The sequence below is a fragment of the Anabrus simplex genome, chromosome 11 (genome assembly GCF_040414725.1).
Source record: "Anabrus simplex isolate iqAnaSimp1 chromosome 11, ASM4041472v1, whole genome shotgun sequence".
Taxonomy (NCBI): domain Eukaryota; kingdom Metazoa; phylum Arthropoda; class Insecta; order Orthoptera; family Tettigoniidae; genus Anabrus; species Anabrus simplex.
In genome coordinates, this window is record NC_090275.1 from 96,836,085 (window position 1) to 96,849,760 (window position 13,676).

General features: G+C 38.5%; 1 protein-coding gene across 1 annotated transcript in view; it reads left to right on the top strand.

The window, feature by feature from the left end:
* LOC136883181 (membrane cofactor protein) overlaps positions 1–13,676 on the top strand; it is a 341,137-nt gene that overhangs the window by 288,889 nt on the left and 38,572 nt on the right. The window lies entirely within an intron of this gene.

The window sequence follows — 13,676 nt, forward strand, 5'->3', positions numbered from 1 at the left end:
TGTCCATGTGGAACCGCACCTGGTTTAAGTCCATTCCATACATTTGTGGTTTTTCTGTCCGATGTCATAATGGATTCCCGGAAGTATCATGTATTCACTTTTACATTTTTTTCAACCTTGCGCATCATCAAGTTACCTGCATAGCTGAATCCTGTGACAACCATAAATCCCCGTGGGAAAGTTTTCCGGCAGTGTCGTAAAAAGTTGCTGCGCCCGTTAGTATCGATGTCATGGCATGTAATCACCCACCCAATGCCAGTGAGATTGACGTATGTTTCATCTGTTGTGACGAATGTCTTCCATTTTGACCCCGCGTGGTGCGCTTCATTATGCGAATGTACGAACATATCGTCGTTGCGCCTGCGAAAATCGCTATGTGATAATGTTGTGGGAGAAAATACTAACCCGCAGTACATCTATCATAAAGGTAACCCATGAGTGAAATACAAAAGTCCTAAACTATCAAAGCTATATTTTTCAAATTTATACCAAAGATGTAATATCATATCGGAAGACTGTTTTTCAATTCAGTATCTTCAATGGTTCAGAAGATATGGGCAAAATTACTCCATTTTTATGGCTCGCGATAAAGTCCCTCGTATTGTAAATCTGATTTTGTCAACATGTTCACCATACACGCACTTTTTAAAATTGCCCATGATTTTAATGTGCTAAAGATAGATAATTCTCGAGATTTTTAAATTTATCCACTCATAATTTTTTCCTAAAAATCAGCAAAAAAGTGATTTAAAATTAATAGTATTTTTTCAGAAGAAAACCAAGCGCAGTTTCAGTTCACGATATATTTGTGAATTAATGTAGCAAGTTTGAACTGTCTATCTCTTAACTGTGCTATGGTATATCAGACTCTTGTTGCGTTGCACAGAAGAAATGGGCGTAGCGCTCGTAGAGATAAAGCTCCGCGACACATTTAAATCGCTGCAGGCACTTTAAAAATAGCGGTTGCGGTTCGGCTATTCAGTATTTCGATAGATGAAGCCCTGACGTATTTTATGACGTAAACATTAAAATTTCAAATTTCCATCGATTTTCACGAAAAATCACTCATTGGTGAAGATAATTATTTGCCATTATTCGCACAATATTGAACCTTAATTGGCAAAACCGTACCAGCCGAAGTTGTAAGCTAAAATTTTCACATAGCGGTTTTCGCAGGCGTACCGGCGATATATATTAATAATGGTTGATTTCCGGCACCATTTCTCGACACTTCCGAACAACACTCACTCACATACGTACAAGGCCAGAAACAAGACTGCTCACGACAGCAGACCCGTAGTTCCGACGGTCAGTCACCAGCTGGCAGTAGCGTTACACATTCGGTTGGATATAAACCGAACGGCATTCTATACTTCAAATGCCAAGAATTTCGAAACATAGATTGCTTCTATTGGTGGTCTAACAAACTTTACAACTTAGAGGTTACTGAATGCTAACATTTCATAATGAATTGATGGCGTGCGTGTCCGCGAATACTTCCTTTTACTCTCATGACGAGAGCGCGAAATGTCTGGCAGCTTATTTGAATGGTCAGCGTTGAGGCTTTCGGTTTAAAGGGCCCCAGGTTCGATCCAGCCCGGGTGTTACTTTTTAGCTGCGTCTGGATAATTCCTTTGAGTCGGGGACTACGTGTATGTGTTTGTCCCAATACACACTTCAGATCTCCCTGTGGGGGGGGGCGGTAGAATAAAACCCACAGTATCCCCTGCCTGTCGTAAGAGGTGACTAAAAGGGACCCCTGATGCTCTCAACTTGGGAGTGTGAGTTGGCGACTATGGGCCCTTAGCTGAGTCATGACATTACTTCAGTTACTTGTGCCAGGCTCCTCGCTTTCCTCTATCCTGTCCGACTTCCCTTGCTCAACTCTTGTTCTTTCTCGGCTCCGATAGGATTAGAGCACTCCCACCCTAGGGAGTCTTTCATTTCCACGCCCTTTGTAACCCTTGTTTTTCTTTGGCCGGTACCTCCATTTTTTGATGTGTCTGATCCCTTCAGTGTTTTTCTCTCTGATTAGTGTTATATGTAGGATGGTTGCCTAGTTGCACTTCCTCTTAGATCAATAATCACGACCACCACTAACCACCACAGAAACACGAATTGATAAGGTTTCGGGGGATATACTAAATGCAATGGGTTGGGATATAGTACCATATCTGAAGTACTTATTTGATTATTGTTTGCATAAAGGAGCTATACCAAATGAATGGAGAGTTGCTATAGTAGCTCCTGTGTATAAAGGAAAGGGTGATAGACATAAAGCTGAAAATTACAGGCCAGTCAGTTTGACATGCATTACATGTAAGCTGTGGGAAAGCATTCTTTCTGACTGTATTAGACATGTTTGCGAAATTATTAACTGGTTTGATAGAAGGCTGTTCGGGTTTGCTTGTTGCTTGATGATGCTTGTTGTTTTAAGGGGCCTAACATCGAAGGTCATCGGCCCGCTGTTCGGGTTTAGCAAAGGTTATTTCAATGAAGCTCAACTTGCAGGATTCCAGCAAGATATAGCATATATCCTGGATTCAGGAGGTCAAATGGACTGTATCGCGATTGACCTATCTAAGGCATTTGCTAGGGTAAATCATGGGAGACTACTGGCAAAAATGAGTGCAATTGGACTTGACAAAAGAGTGACTGAATGGGTGGCTCTGTTTCTAGAAAATAGAACTCAGAGAATTAGAGTAGGCGAAGCTGTATCTGTCCCTGTAATAATTAAGAGGTGAATTCCTCAAGATAGTATTATTGGACCTTTATGTTTTCTTATATATATATATATCAATGATGTGTGTAAAGAAGTGGAATCAGAGATCATGCTTTTTGCAGATGATTTCATTCTGTACAGAGTAATAAATAAGTTACAAGATCGTGAGCTGCTGCAGGGTGACCTCGATAGTGTTGTGAGATGGACGGTGGACAATGGTATGATGATAAACGGGGTTAAAAGTCAGGTTGTGAGTTTCACAAATAGGAAAAGTCCTCTCAGTTTTAATTACTGCGTTGATGGGGTGAAAGTTCCTTTTGGGGATCATTGTAAGAACCTATGTGTTAATATAAGGAAAGATTTTCATTGAGGTAATCACGTAAATATGATTGTAAATAAAGGGTACAGATCTCTGCACATGCGTGATGAGGATGAAATGATGATGAAGACGACACATACATCCAGCCCTCGTAAAAGCGAAATTAACCAATTAAGGTTAATATTCCCGACCCTGCCGGGAATCGAACCCGGAACTCCTGTGACCAAAGGCCAGCACGCTAACCATTTAGCCATGGAGCCGGAAATAATGATAATAATAATTACAAATATAGACAATAATAGATTTATTAATAACTATTTAATATAATCAGTTCAGAAGTGAAGGTCAAGATCAACTGGTTGGAAGAAATTAAGAAAAATTTACAAGAAATAAAAGCTACAGAAAATACCATCAAAGAACTGTGCTTTCGAATCACACATTCGCGAATAAAGCTAGGAAGTACACTAGAAAACCGTGGGCAGAAGAACGCAAGAAACAACATAACCAATTCATGAAGAGGTTTTGGGAAGAGGGCGAGGGGAAGAAAATAAGAAGAATAAAAAGCCGTCAGACCAAGGTCACATGTTGGAATGCACTCTTTAATCGGGCAGCCTTTGCCCACAGGAATTAACCTGTGACTCATTTTGATGTAGGCTGAGTGAACCATAGAGCCAAGTTTTCTCCAGAAGTTGAAATCTAATTTCTTAAAATTTTCGACTACCTGACGAGGAATCGAATCCACACCCTTCCGGTTGAACCGAGAACATCCTTAACGCCTCGACCAGGCAGCCTATTGTGACCTTAGATACAGGCCCAGCATTTGACTCGCACCTCACTGCCAACTCGCGCGGTGTTTTTATTCATTGAAATCGTGGAGTTCATGTACTGTAGTATTCCATTACTTGTAGTCGTGCTGTATCAAACGTGCTATATTGAGAGCTAATTAGTACGTTTTCATGTTGTTGTTATTATTATTACTGTTCTTCTACACAGTGAAGAAGAGGTAAATATTAATAATCTTGTCTCTAATTAGTATCGCTACTCTCGACTAAAATTATTTCATGACGTCAGTTCTCTTTCAATAATGCTGGTTGATTTCCTTCAATTAATTATAGCTTAATATTGTGGCCGAATACCTAAACGGTTATCTTATAGGACACCGCCATTGTGGTATGCCTGTCCGCTCAACCCATTCAACGTGGTAACGCCGTAGCTGATTCTGGCATTCCTCCCACTTGTACCAGTTTCCTCACTTTCATCTTTCCTATCTAACCTCTCTTGATCTAATTCCCTTGTGGACGGTGGCGGTAGAATGCACTCCACGGTAACCCCCGCCTCTCGTAAGAGGTGACTAAAAGGGGCTCTTAACTTGGGGCGTGGGTTGTGACCATGGGGCCCATAGCTGAGCCCTGCCATTGCTTCCACTTACTTGTGCCAGGCTTCTCAATTTCAGCTATCCTACCCGACCTCCCTTGGTCAACTTTGTTCTTTTCTCACTTCGACAGTATTATAGTAATCGAGCCTACGGAGTCTCTTTCATTTTCACGCCCCTCGTAGCCCTTTTCTTTCTTTGGCTAAGTGTCGAAGTGTCGGACCTCATCCATTTTTCCCGTCTGATTAGTGTTAATAGAGCTGGTTGCCCAGTTTTACTTCCTATGAAAACAAAAATCACTGCCATCACTATCTGATCTAATCTGACCTGGATGGTGTTACGTTTGCTAGGAATAGGAAATGTTTCATTTTCACGGTCTTTGTGGTCTTCCCCTTTCTTTTGCCAATTCCTTCATTCTTCGAAGGATCGATACTATTCTTTTCTTCCCTCTCATTAGTGTTAATAGAGGATAGATAAACAGTTGTACTTCCTCTTAAAACAATAATCACCACCACCACCACCAGCACCTCTTCGCTTCTAGTATATTCTTCCATTTAGCGCTCCTTCTGGTTAGGTCTTTTTCCCTTCTATTTCACCCAGCCATTTCATGTTCTATTTCCAGTAATATTTCTTCAAAGCACACACTGAGAATTGCATCTTTAATTTTGGAAAGAGCGTTCGTGTTTTAAGAATTGTTCTATTTTAAGTAAGCTGTTTCTTTTTCAGGTATAATTCTGTTACCATATGTTTTCTTCTTCAGATAGTTTATCAAATCATTTATTAAAAAATATGTTCGGCGGCAAGACTTGAAGAACCTAACAGTTACAAATTAGCTGAGTCGACGCTGAAAAGAGATTGCTTCACATATCACATATATTTCCGTCCTTTTTAGAAACTTAGAAACACGCTATGTACAGTCATTAAAATGGTACAAAAACCGTGTTACTCAGCGTTATTCACCGAGAGAATTCACTTGTGCCTGTAATTGGTTGCAGTTTACAACACCTTCCCTTTGTATTTTCACATCTCTTTTGTTTGTTGTACCCGTCATTATCGTTGCTATTATGACGTTGGCCTTTTTACAGTTTCCACGTTGTATTTATCTTCATCTCCAAGAATGAGACCGGCGTGCTGCTCATTTATAGTTTTTATAAGTAAAAATTCTTGTGTTAATACCATAATGAATCCATTGTATAACTTAATATCTGTCTCGGTATTGTTTTCCTTTTTGAGAATGAAGGTGCTGCCTAGCTCGTTTGAAGGCTCACTTTTTTGCGCCGCACCGTGTGAAAGTCCAAATGAAGTGTTAAAGGAGGGAGTTTGTAGAGCCGCTATTCGGCTTTCTAGACTAACTTATTTTTTTGTTTTTTACCTATATAAAGTCATTTTATGATGTCTCTCTCGTTGCTTCTTTAATATCCGTGGAACGCTTGTTTGTTCTAGAAGTGGTCGGGAGGCGTAAAAACAATTGGCGGACTACAGCTACTGGCCAATGAGCTGCGTTCCCCACCAGGTGGTTTGCTTCTGTTGAAATAAGAAAAGAATGAGTAAAGGTGTTGGGTTATGAAATATACAGGGCGTATTGCTGGGAAACAGCAGCACTTGAGAAATGTGAGATGTGTTGTTGGTGTTCGTGGAGGTGATTTTAGAAAAAAATAAAAAATAAATGATTATCATTTACAATAATATAATTATCCAGATGCAGCAATTGATCAGGAAATAAAACCTATGGCGGATTTCATAAGAAAGATGAGAATATCATTCTTTGGTTATCTGTTGAGAACAACTCAAGACAGGTTAATACGCAGAATTTTGGAAAAGCTTCGGATACAAAACAACAACCTGCCTGGATAAAAGAAATAAAAGAAGACATGAAAGAATTAGACATAACACTGGAGGATTTAAAGAATAAATCAAAGTAAATAAATTGAAGAATAGTAAAATTAGATTCCTACCAAAATATGATAAAAGAGAAACAACTAAAAGGGTATTTTTAGAAGAACGACAACGAAGATCAGATAGAATGAAGAAATACTGGAAGAATAGAAAAGAAAAAAACATAAAACATCATAGAAGACCGGACAGATATTGACTACAGTGGTCCAATGCGGCCGTAAAAGCACAATAATAATAATAATAATAATAATAATAATAATAATAATAATAATAATAATAAAATATACACCAATAAAGTGAAAGATTGAGTCAATGAAGAAAAGAAGACTCACATTTTATGGACATATGCTTAGAATGGACGAGAAGAGACTGAAAGAACAGATTTTTAAAGCACTTGACAGTAGACGTAACGTTTCCGACAAATGGTTCAGGAAGGTAAGAAAGGATCTTCAGCAGTTTGGATAACATCGGGAAGACATCCGAAACCGAACCAATTATAGCTCAGTGATCGACAGTTTCAGAGGCTTTCATGGCGAACAGAAAGTGAATAGGGGATTGACAGAGGAAAGAATGCAGAGATTTTAGGCTGCAAAGAAAGCTCCAGTAATGTGTGATTGTTACTTAGTGTGGTCTCAAATGACCGTAAACGAATATAATAATAATAATAATAATAATAATAATAATAATAATAATAATAATAATAATAATATCAACAATAGGATGTATGACTCACTGACTATACCCCCTACTAAACATGGTGTTTTTCTTAACTTTCCAGCTGCTTATGTCAAAAGCAGCACATTTTCAAGAAAATAACTGAGTGCCTGAGTAAGTGGGGGACGCAGACGAAGAATACACGTACGGTACCTCCTGCCTGTCGTAAGAGGCGACTAAAGGGGGCGACCAAGGGATGATCGAATTGGAAGCATGAGACTACTTGTAATAAGTACCATCACGCAGGGAACACAGTGGTTTGCTTTTACTTGCGCGTAGTACCACTATGTTAGGTACACAATAGGGTTGTGATTAGTAGCGACAGTGTGTGAATCAGGGTGGGTTTTACAGTACCTGTAATTAGTACCACTATATGAGCGACACCGTAGTTCTGGCTTGCCTATGATTAGTACTCAGTATGTGAGGAACGCCATAGGTTTGCGTTGCCGGTAAATGGCTCCGGAATGTGAGAAACACCATAGGTCTGTGTTACATGTGCGCATTTTATTACTATGAGTAGTACCATAATGTGTGGAATATCGCGAGTCTACCCTACTTTTGATTGGTACTGCAACATGACAAATACCATGGTTCTATTTTCCTAGCGATAATTACCATTATGAGGGGCCAGTGATCTGGATTTTGGATCCCTTTAGACTACAAGTATCATCGATTCAGTACTGTGCTTTATAAGCAGTAATACTGTTGTTTAACGTTAATTTCTGGGAATGTGGGGCATTGCGGTTCGGATCCACCGATTGTTTTAGATTCATATCCATCCGTTGATTTTTCGTCATCACGTTCTGAATTCTGGTCAGTGGATGATTTTGGACTTTTAAATTGTCATTGCATGTCGTCTCATTTCGTACCATTAGGGGCAGATGACCTACCGTAGATCTTAGGCCCCTTTAAACAACAAGCATCATCATCATCATCATCATCATCATCATCATTATCATAATCATCAAAAATTCAGAAATTCGTTTTATCGTGTTTTCGCATAGTGCAGGTATCTGTTAGCAATCCTGTGTAGTACTTGTGGTTGTGGGATTGTTCCTTGTCTGTGCAAATATACACAGAAATCTCAGGAACTTGGGAATCAGCTGTATAGTTAGGAAGAGAAGGGGCTAACCCACATTGCCTCAGGCAACCGGAGCAGAGGGGAGAGAGTGACATGTAGTTACTTTTCTAACCAGAAAATGTCTTGTGATGGCACAAACAGTGGTTTTAATGTAAGTGTAAAAAAAAAAAAATGAACTTGTGCCAGCTAAGAGAATGGGTGAAGTATGTAAGTGCGCAGTGAAGTGGTGTATTACAAACTATCTGATATTGAAAAAAAAAAAAAAACTGTTTTTACTAGGATTTTACAAACTTGCAATTTACAACTTACAAAATGCTTTTTGTTCGGTCTGATTAAACAGAAGTTACGTAAGAGAGCCTTTCCAGAAAGGAAAGTGAGTCTAGGAGAAAGGTGACATACTACTATAACCTATATAAATGAAAGCGGTGAAGATGTTAGAGCGTGTTTATAAACTTTTTGCGACACTTTTTCTACAATTAGAAAGGGTGTTTCTTTTGCTAGACGTGGGATGAAAGAACAGTCATGTGGAAGAGTTGATGATGAAGATGATAGTGATGCAAGTCTGAATGGAAGTACTTCATTTTCTGGGTCACCTTCCATCCCATCGGTACATTGTCAGGACAAGAGAGGAAGGCATAGAAAGTGTTGAAATAAAGTAAAACTGATTGTCAATTTAATTTTGCGTATAAACATATTAACATGGCTCGTAGGTACGTTAGCCACTATAGTAGAAAGAAAAACCAACATAGGGGTGCTACGTAAGGTCGGTGGCATCTGTTTCTGAAATGCCCAGACTCTCTCTCAAAGAACACGAGGAATAGAATGACGTATGCCTTCCCCTTTCATATGAGAAATACTTACATGGTTTTAATGAAAACTTCAAAGTTGGATTTAAGGCACCTTTAAGTGACACAAGTATGTGTTGAGTGGGTGTATGGGGCAACGCGTCCGCCCGTCACCCGGCGGCCCCGGCTTCGATTCCCGGCTGGGTCAGGTTTAAAAAATTGTAAATGAGTAATATCCCTGGCCTGGGGACTGGGTGTTTGTGTCGTCCTTTTTTTTGCTAGGGACTTTATGTCGCACCGACACAGATAGCTCTTATGGTGACGATGGGATAGGAAAGGCCTAGGAGTTGGAAGGAAGCGGCCGTGGCCTTAATTAAGGTACAGCCCCAGCATTTGCCTGGTGTGAAAATGGGAAACCACGGAAAACCATCGTCAGGGCTGCCGATAGTGGGATTCGAACCTACTATCTCCCGGATGCAAGCTCACAGCCGCGCGCCTCTACGCGCACGGCCAACTCGCCCGGTTGTGTCGTCCTTAACGTTCCTTTACTCACATTCAACACTCTACACTTCCTCCATTCCAATTACACGCAAGTTCATATCACATGGTGCAAGTAGGGGCGAAAGATCTCTATAGGTCGACGCCCCGAACAAAAAAAATTTAAAAAGAAAAAAAAATATGTTGAGTGGATGGCTACGGATGAGGATGATGTCTCTTGTGTAGTTAGGCTTCATCAAATAAAAGCAGAACAAGAATACAAAACTCTGACTGATGCCAGAAAAGACTCTAAAAGATCCTACGTATGAATACTTAGTTATCACATAGGCCTATGACTTATAGCGGGCTTTACCTTTACCTAAAATACGTACGGAGATGTGTTCTATCTCAGGCAGCTGTGAATGTATAACCTAGGTGTTCATGGCTGCAATGACGAATCTGATATCGTGTGTATGTGGACAGAAAACATTGCTTCTCGGGGATCCTGTGAAATAGGTTCGTTCCTACAAAAAATTTTGGCTTACAACCAGTTAACACAAAACAAAACTCTGGTTCTTCTCAGATTCTTGTAGCGGCCAAAATAAGAATATTGTTATCTTTATTCTGTATTACATTTTGGTACATACTGGAAAGTTTGATGAAATAAAACATTCGTTTCTGGTGCCTGGCCACACATTTATGCCAAGTGATAGTGATTTCGGAACGATAGAGAAAAAGTCTCCCGAACAATGGAGAGAAGGGCCCAGGTCAAAAAGCCATTTACAGTAGTGGACATTGCAGACTTCAAGGATTTAAAAAGACTTAAACACTGTAGTGAAGGACAAACTAAGTGTTGAGGGTAGAGAAGTACTGAGTGGAGAAATGACAACAATAAAGTTAACAAAAGATAAGCCAGGTTTCCTCTCATACTCACATTCAGGAGTCATGGACAAAAGTTCATATTTTCCGGTAACAACCTGGGAGGCCAGAAAAAGAAAATATGAAAGTGTTACTCACAAACGAAGTGTTGAAATAAGCACTGGAAAACCTGACTACCCTGTACCCATCATGAAGGGATATTAATCACTTAAAACATAGAGATTTGCTGCGTCTGCTGCCATTCATTCCAGCAGTGCATCACGGACTATATTTAACCCTCTAACCAACTAATAAGAAATTTAATGCAGATATTGACACTGAAAACCAAGAAAGGGGAAAAACCTAATTTACAGTATCTTCTTTGCATACAGCATTATTTTTAAACTATCATCGTTTTATTAACGATTAAACTTGAAATGATGTCTGCTCTTAATTTATTAATTTAAAGACTATAAACTGATATATAATTGTAAATTTTGTAGTGTGTTTAGTATAATGTAATAAAACCTTATTTATCTCGAAACTTTGTTTCTGTGGGTTAGCCCTTTCTCTTATTCAGGCACTCAGTTTATAGGAAATGTTTCTTCATTTGAGGGGGAACAGTTATATTATTTGCATTCTGTGGAGTGAAGGTTTTCAAAGTAAACTCAATTTTTAGAATCAGATTCTGTTTTTACCCCAAAAATCAAAGAACTTTTGTCTGAAATATTTTTATTAAACTAACCATTATTTTATGAATTGCGTAAGAAGATTGGAAAAGGTTATTACACGCCAATACTTTGACAAACTAAATTAGGTTTCATTTGTTTGCATTCACAAAACATAAATTCTGTTTCAGCACCGAAGTTCAGTTTCTTTTTTAATAAAAATATGTCAGTAGCTCTTTGCAAATAGTTTGTGTATAAATATGCAAGGGGTACTCAATACCAATTCTAAAATTGTGACATTTTATGAATATAATAATAATAATAATAATAATAATAATAATAATAATAATAATAATAATAATAATAATAATAATAATAATAATAATAATAATAATAATAATAATAATCTCATTTATGGTCAATAACAGATTTACTAACAAACTATTTAGTATAATCAGTTCAAAGAAGGTCAAGGTCAACTCGTCACAAGAAATTAAGCGGGATTTACAAGAAATAAACGCTACAGAACGTACCATCAGAAAGCCTTTGGAACTCTGTTTACAGATCACACATCCGCGAAGAGAGCTGAAATAGACCACTGGAAAACAGTGGACAGAAGAACGCAAGAAACAACACAGCGAATTCATGAAGAGATTTTGGAATGAGAAGAAAAAGGAAAAGAATAAGAAGAAGGCGAAGACGTCAGAGCAAGCTAACAAGTTAAAACTCGCTCTTTAATTGGGCATAACGAAGAAAGAAAAAGATCATCATTGGTTTTACGTCCCACTGAATACGTTTACGGTTTTCGGAGACGCTGAGTTTAGACATTTGTTCCGCAGGAGTTATTTTAGGGTAAATCTACCGACAGGAACCTGGCGTCTTTGATTACCACCGGACTGTGCCAGGATCCAATCTGTCATCTTGGACTTAAACAAGCCAGCACTCTAACCGTCACTTAGGCCGCCCTGTGAACTTCTAAGTGGTGTCGACGCATTCAGACCAATTTGTAATCAATCTTCTTCTTCCTGGCCCCAACCCCCATTATTTGAAGTAGATATTGTATGTGGATTTGGCTGTTCCTTCGAGTTGACCCCCACGGGTGAACTGCGCTTATGTGAGGATGAAATATATACTTAAACAATCTTAACAAACAGTATCTTATAAAAAGAAAATAGAATTCATTACACTGTCTCTTTATCAATAACCCAAATGTAATTTAATTGTCTATAAATTCCGAGATATTTTTACACTCTGTTCACATATGTGTGTGCTTGTACATAAAGTTTTAGCTCTTCCTACTTATGTAATCAGGAGTGAGCAATTGCAGCACTGTCTAATCCTGATCTGTATATAACCTATCGTTGTTTTTGTCATTTTCCCCTCTAAATTTGTTTATTATAATTTTTCAAAATTTGTTGTTAATTTTTCGTGATATTTTTTGCTTTGCAATGTGTATTATTGTACTATATTTTGTAGTGTCTGTTGTAATTGGAGTGCAACTTTGTTACAGACATGCGTCATAAATAAAGAAATAAATAATTAAATAAATAAATAAATAAATAAATAAATAAATAAATAAATAAAATGTACTGTCAAACAGGACATAGAGAGCCAGTACCTGAGCCAGAGGAATTAGCCAAACGCAACGAAAATCCCTGGCCCGAACGGGAATCGAACCTGAGGACCCTCTGAACCGAAGCCCACTGCGCTGACGATCCAGTCAAGGAGACGGACCCTGTTGATAATAAATGGCTATATGTTTGGCAGTATACAGTATAAGAAAAATAGCCTATGTTCACTGCTTCATATCCTCTTGCGAGTGGGGCCGGTAGAAAATCATTCACGGTATCTCTTGCCTTTCCTAAGAGGCGACTAAAAGGGGCCCCAGGGGCTCAAATTGAGAGTGTGGGTTGGCAACCATGGGACCCTTTCCTGAATTCTCGCATTGCTTCCACTTAATTGTGGCAGGGTTCTAACTTCCATCTATCCTATCCGACCTCCCTTGGGCAACACTTGTTATTTTCCAACCCCGACGGTATTAGGTTTGCAAGGCCTAGGAAGTCTTTCATTTTCACGCCCTTCGTGGCCCTTGCCTTTCTTTTGCCGATATCTTTATTTTTTTTGAAGTATCGAACCTCTACCATTTTCCTTCTGAATAGTGTTAAGAGATTATTGTTGCACAGTTGTACTTTAAAAAAAAGTAGCAATCACTACTTCACACGCGTACATTCCCTGTCATATCCACCACTACTTGATTCCTTTCTGTGGACGGGGACGTGGAGTACATCCACATTATTATTATTATTATTATTATTATTATTATTATTATTATTATTATTATTATTATTATTATTATTAACAAATACATCACAAATGGAAAATATCCCGGTGGCAATAATCGCTTACGGTAGTGTGACAAAGTAAAGTTAAAATATAATTACCCAACTACAACGAGAGTACAACAAGCAATTGCATGGAAATAAAATATTACAAGAAATACTGCTAATTTAATATTCTAAACCTAGCATCATCATATACAAATTCACACACAACTGAAGTATTTCCAGTGCTTAACACTACGGCTTACAATACAACAGGTTGAGCTTACTACTAGCTTAACATTACAACACCGTCATATACAAATTCACACATGTTGTACCTTATATAATTCAGATGCCTTAATACTGCAGTTTACAGTGGGTTGAGCGCTGCATTGAAATATGACACCATGACATAGAAATTTACACACAATTTTCAGAATGCTGGAGTCTATTCTTGAAGCAT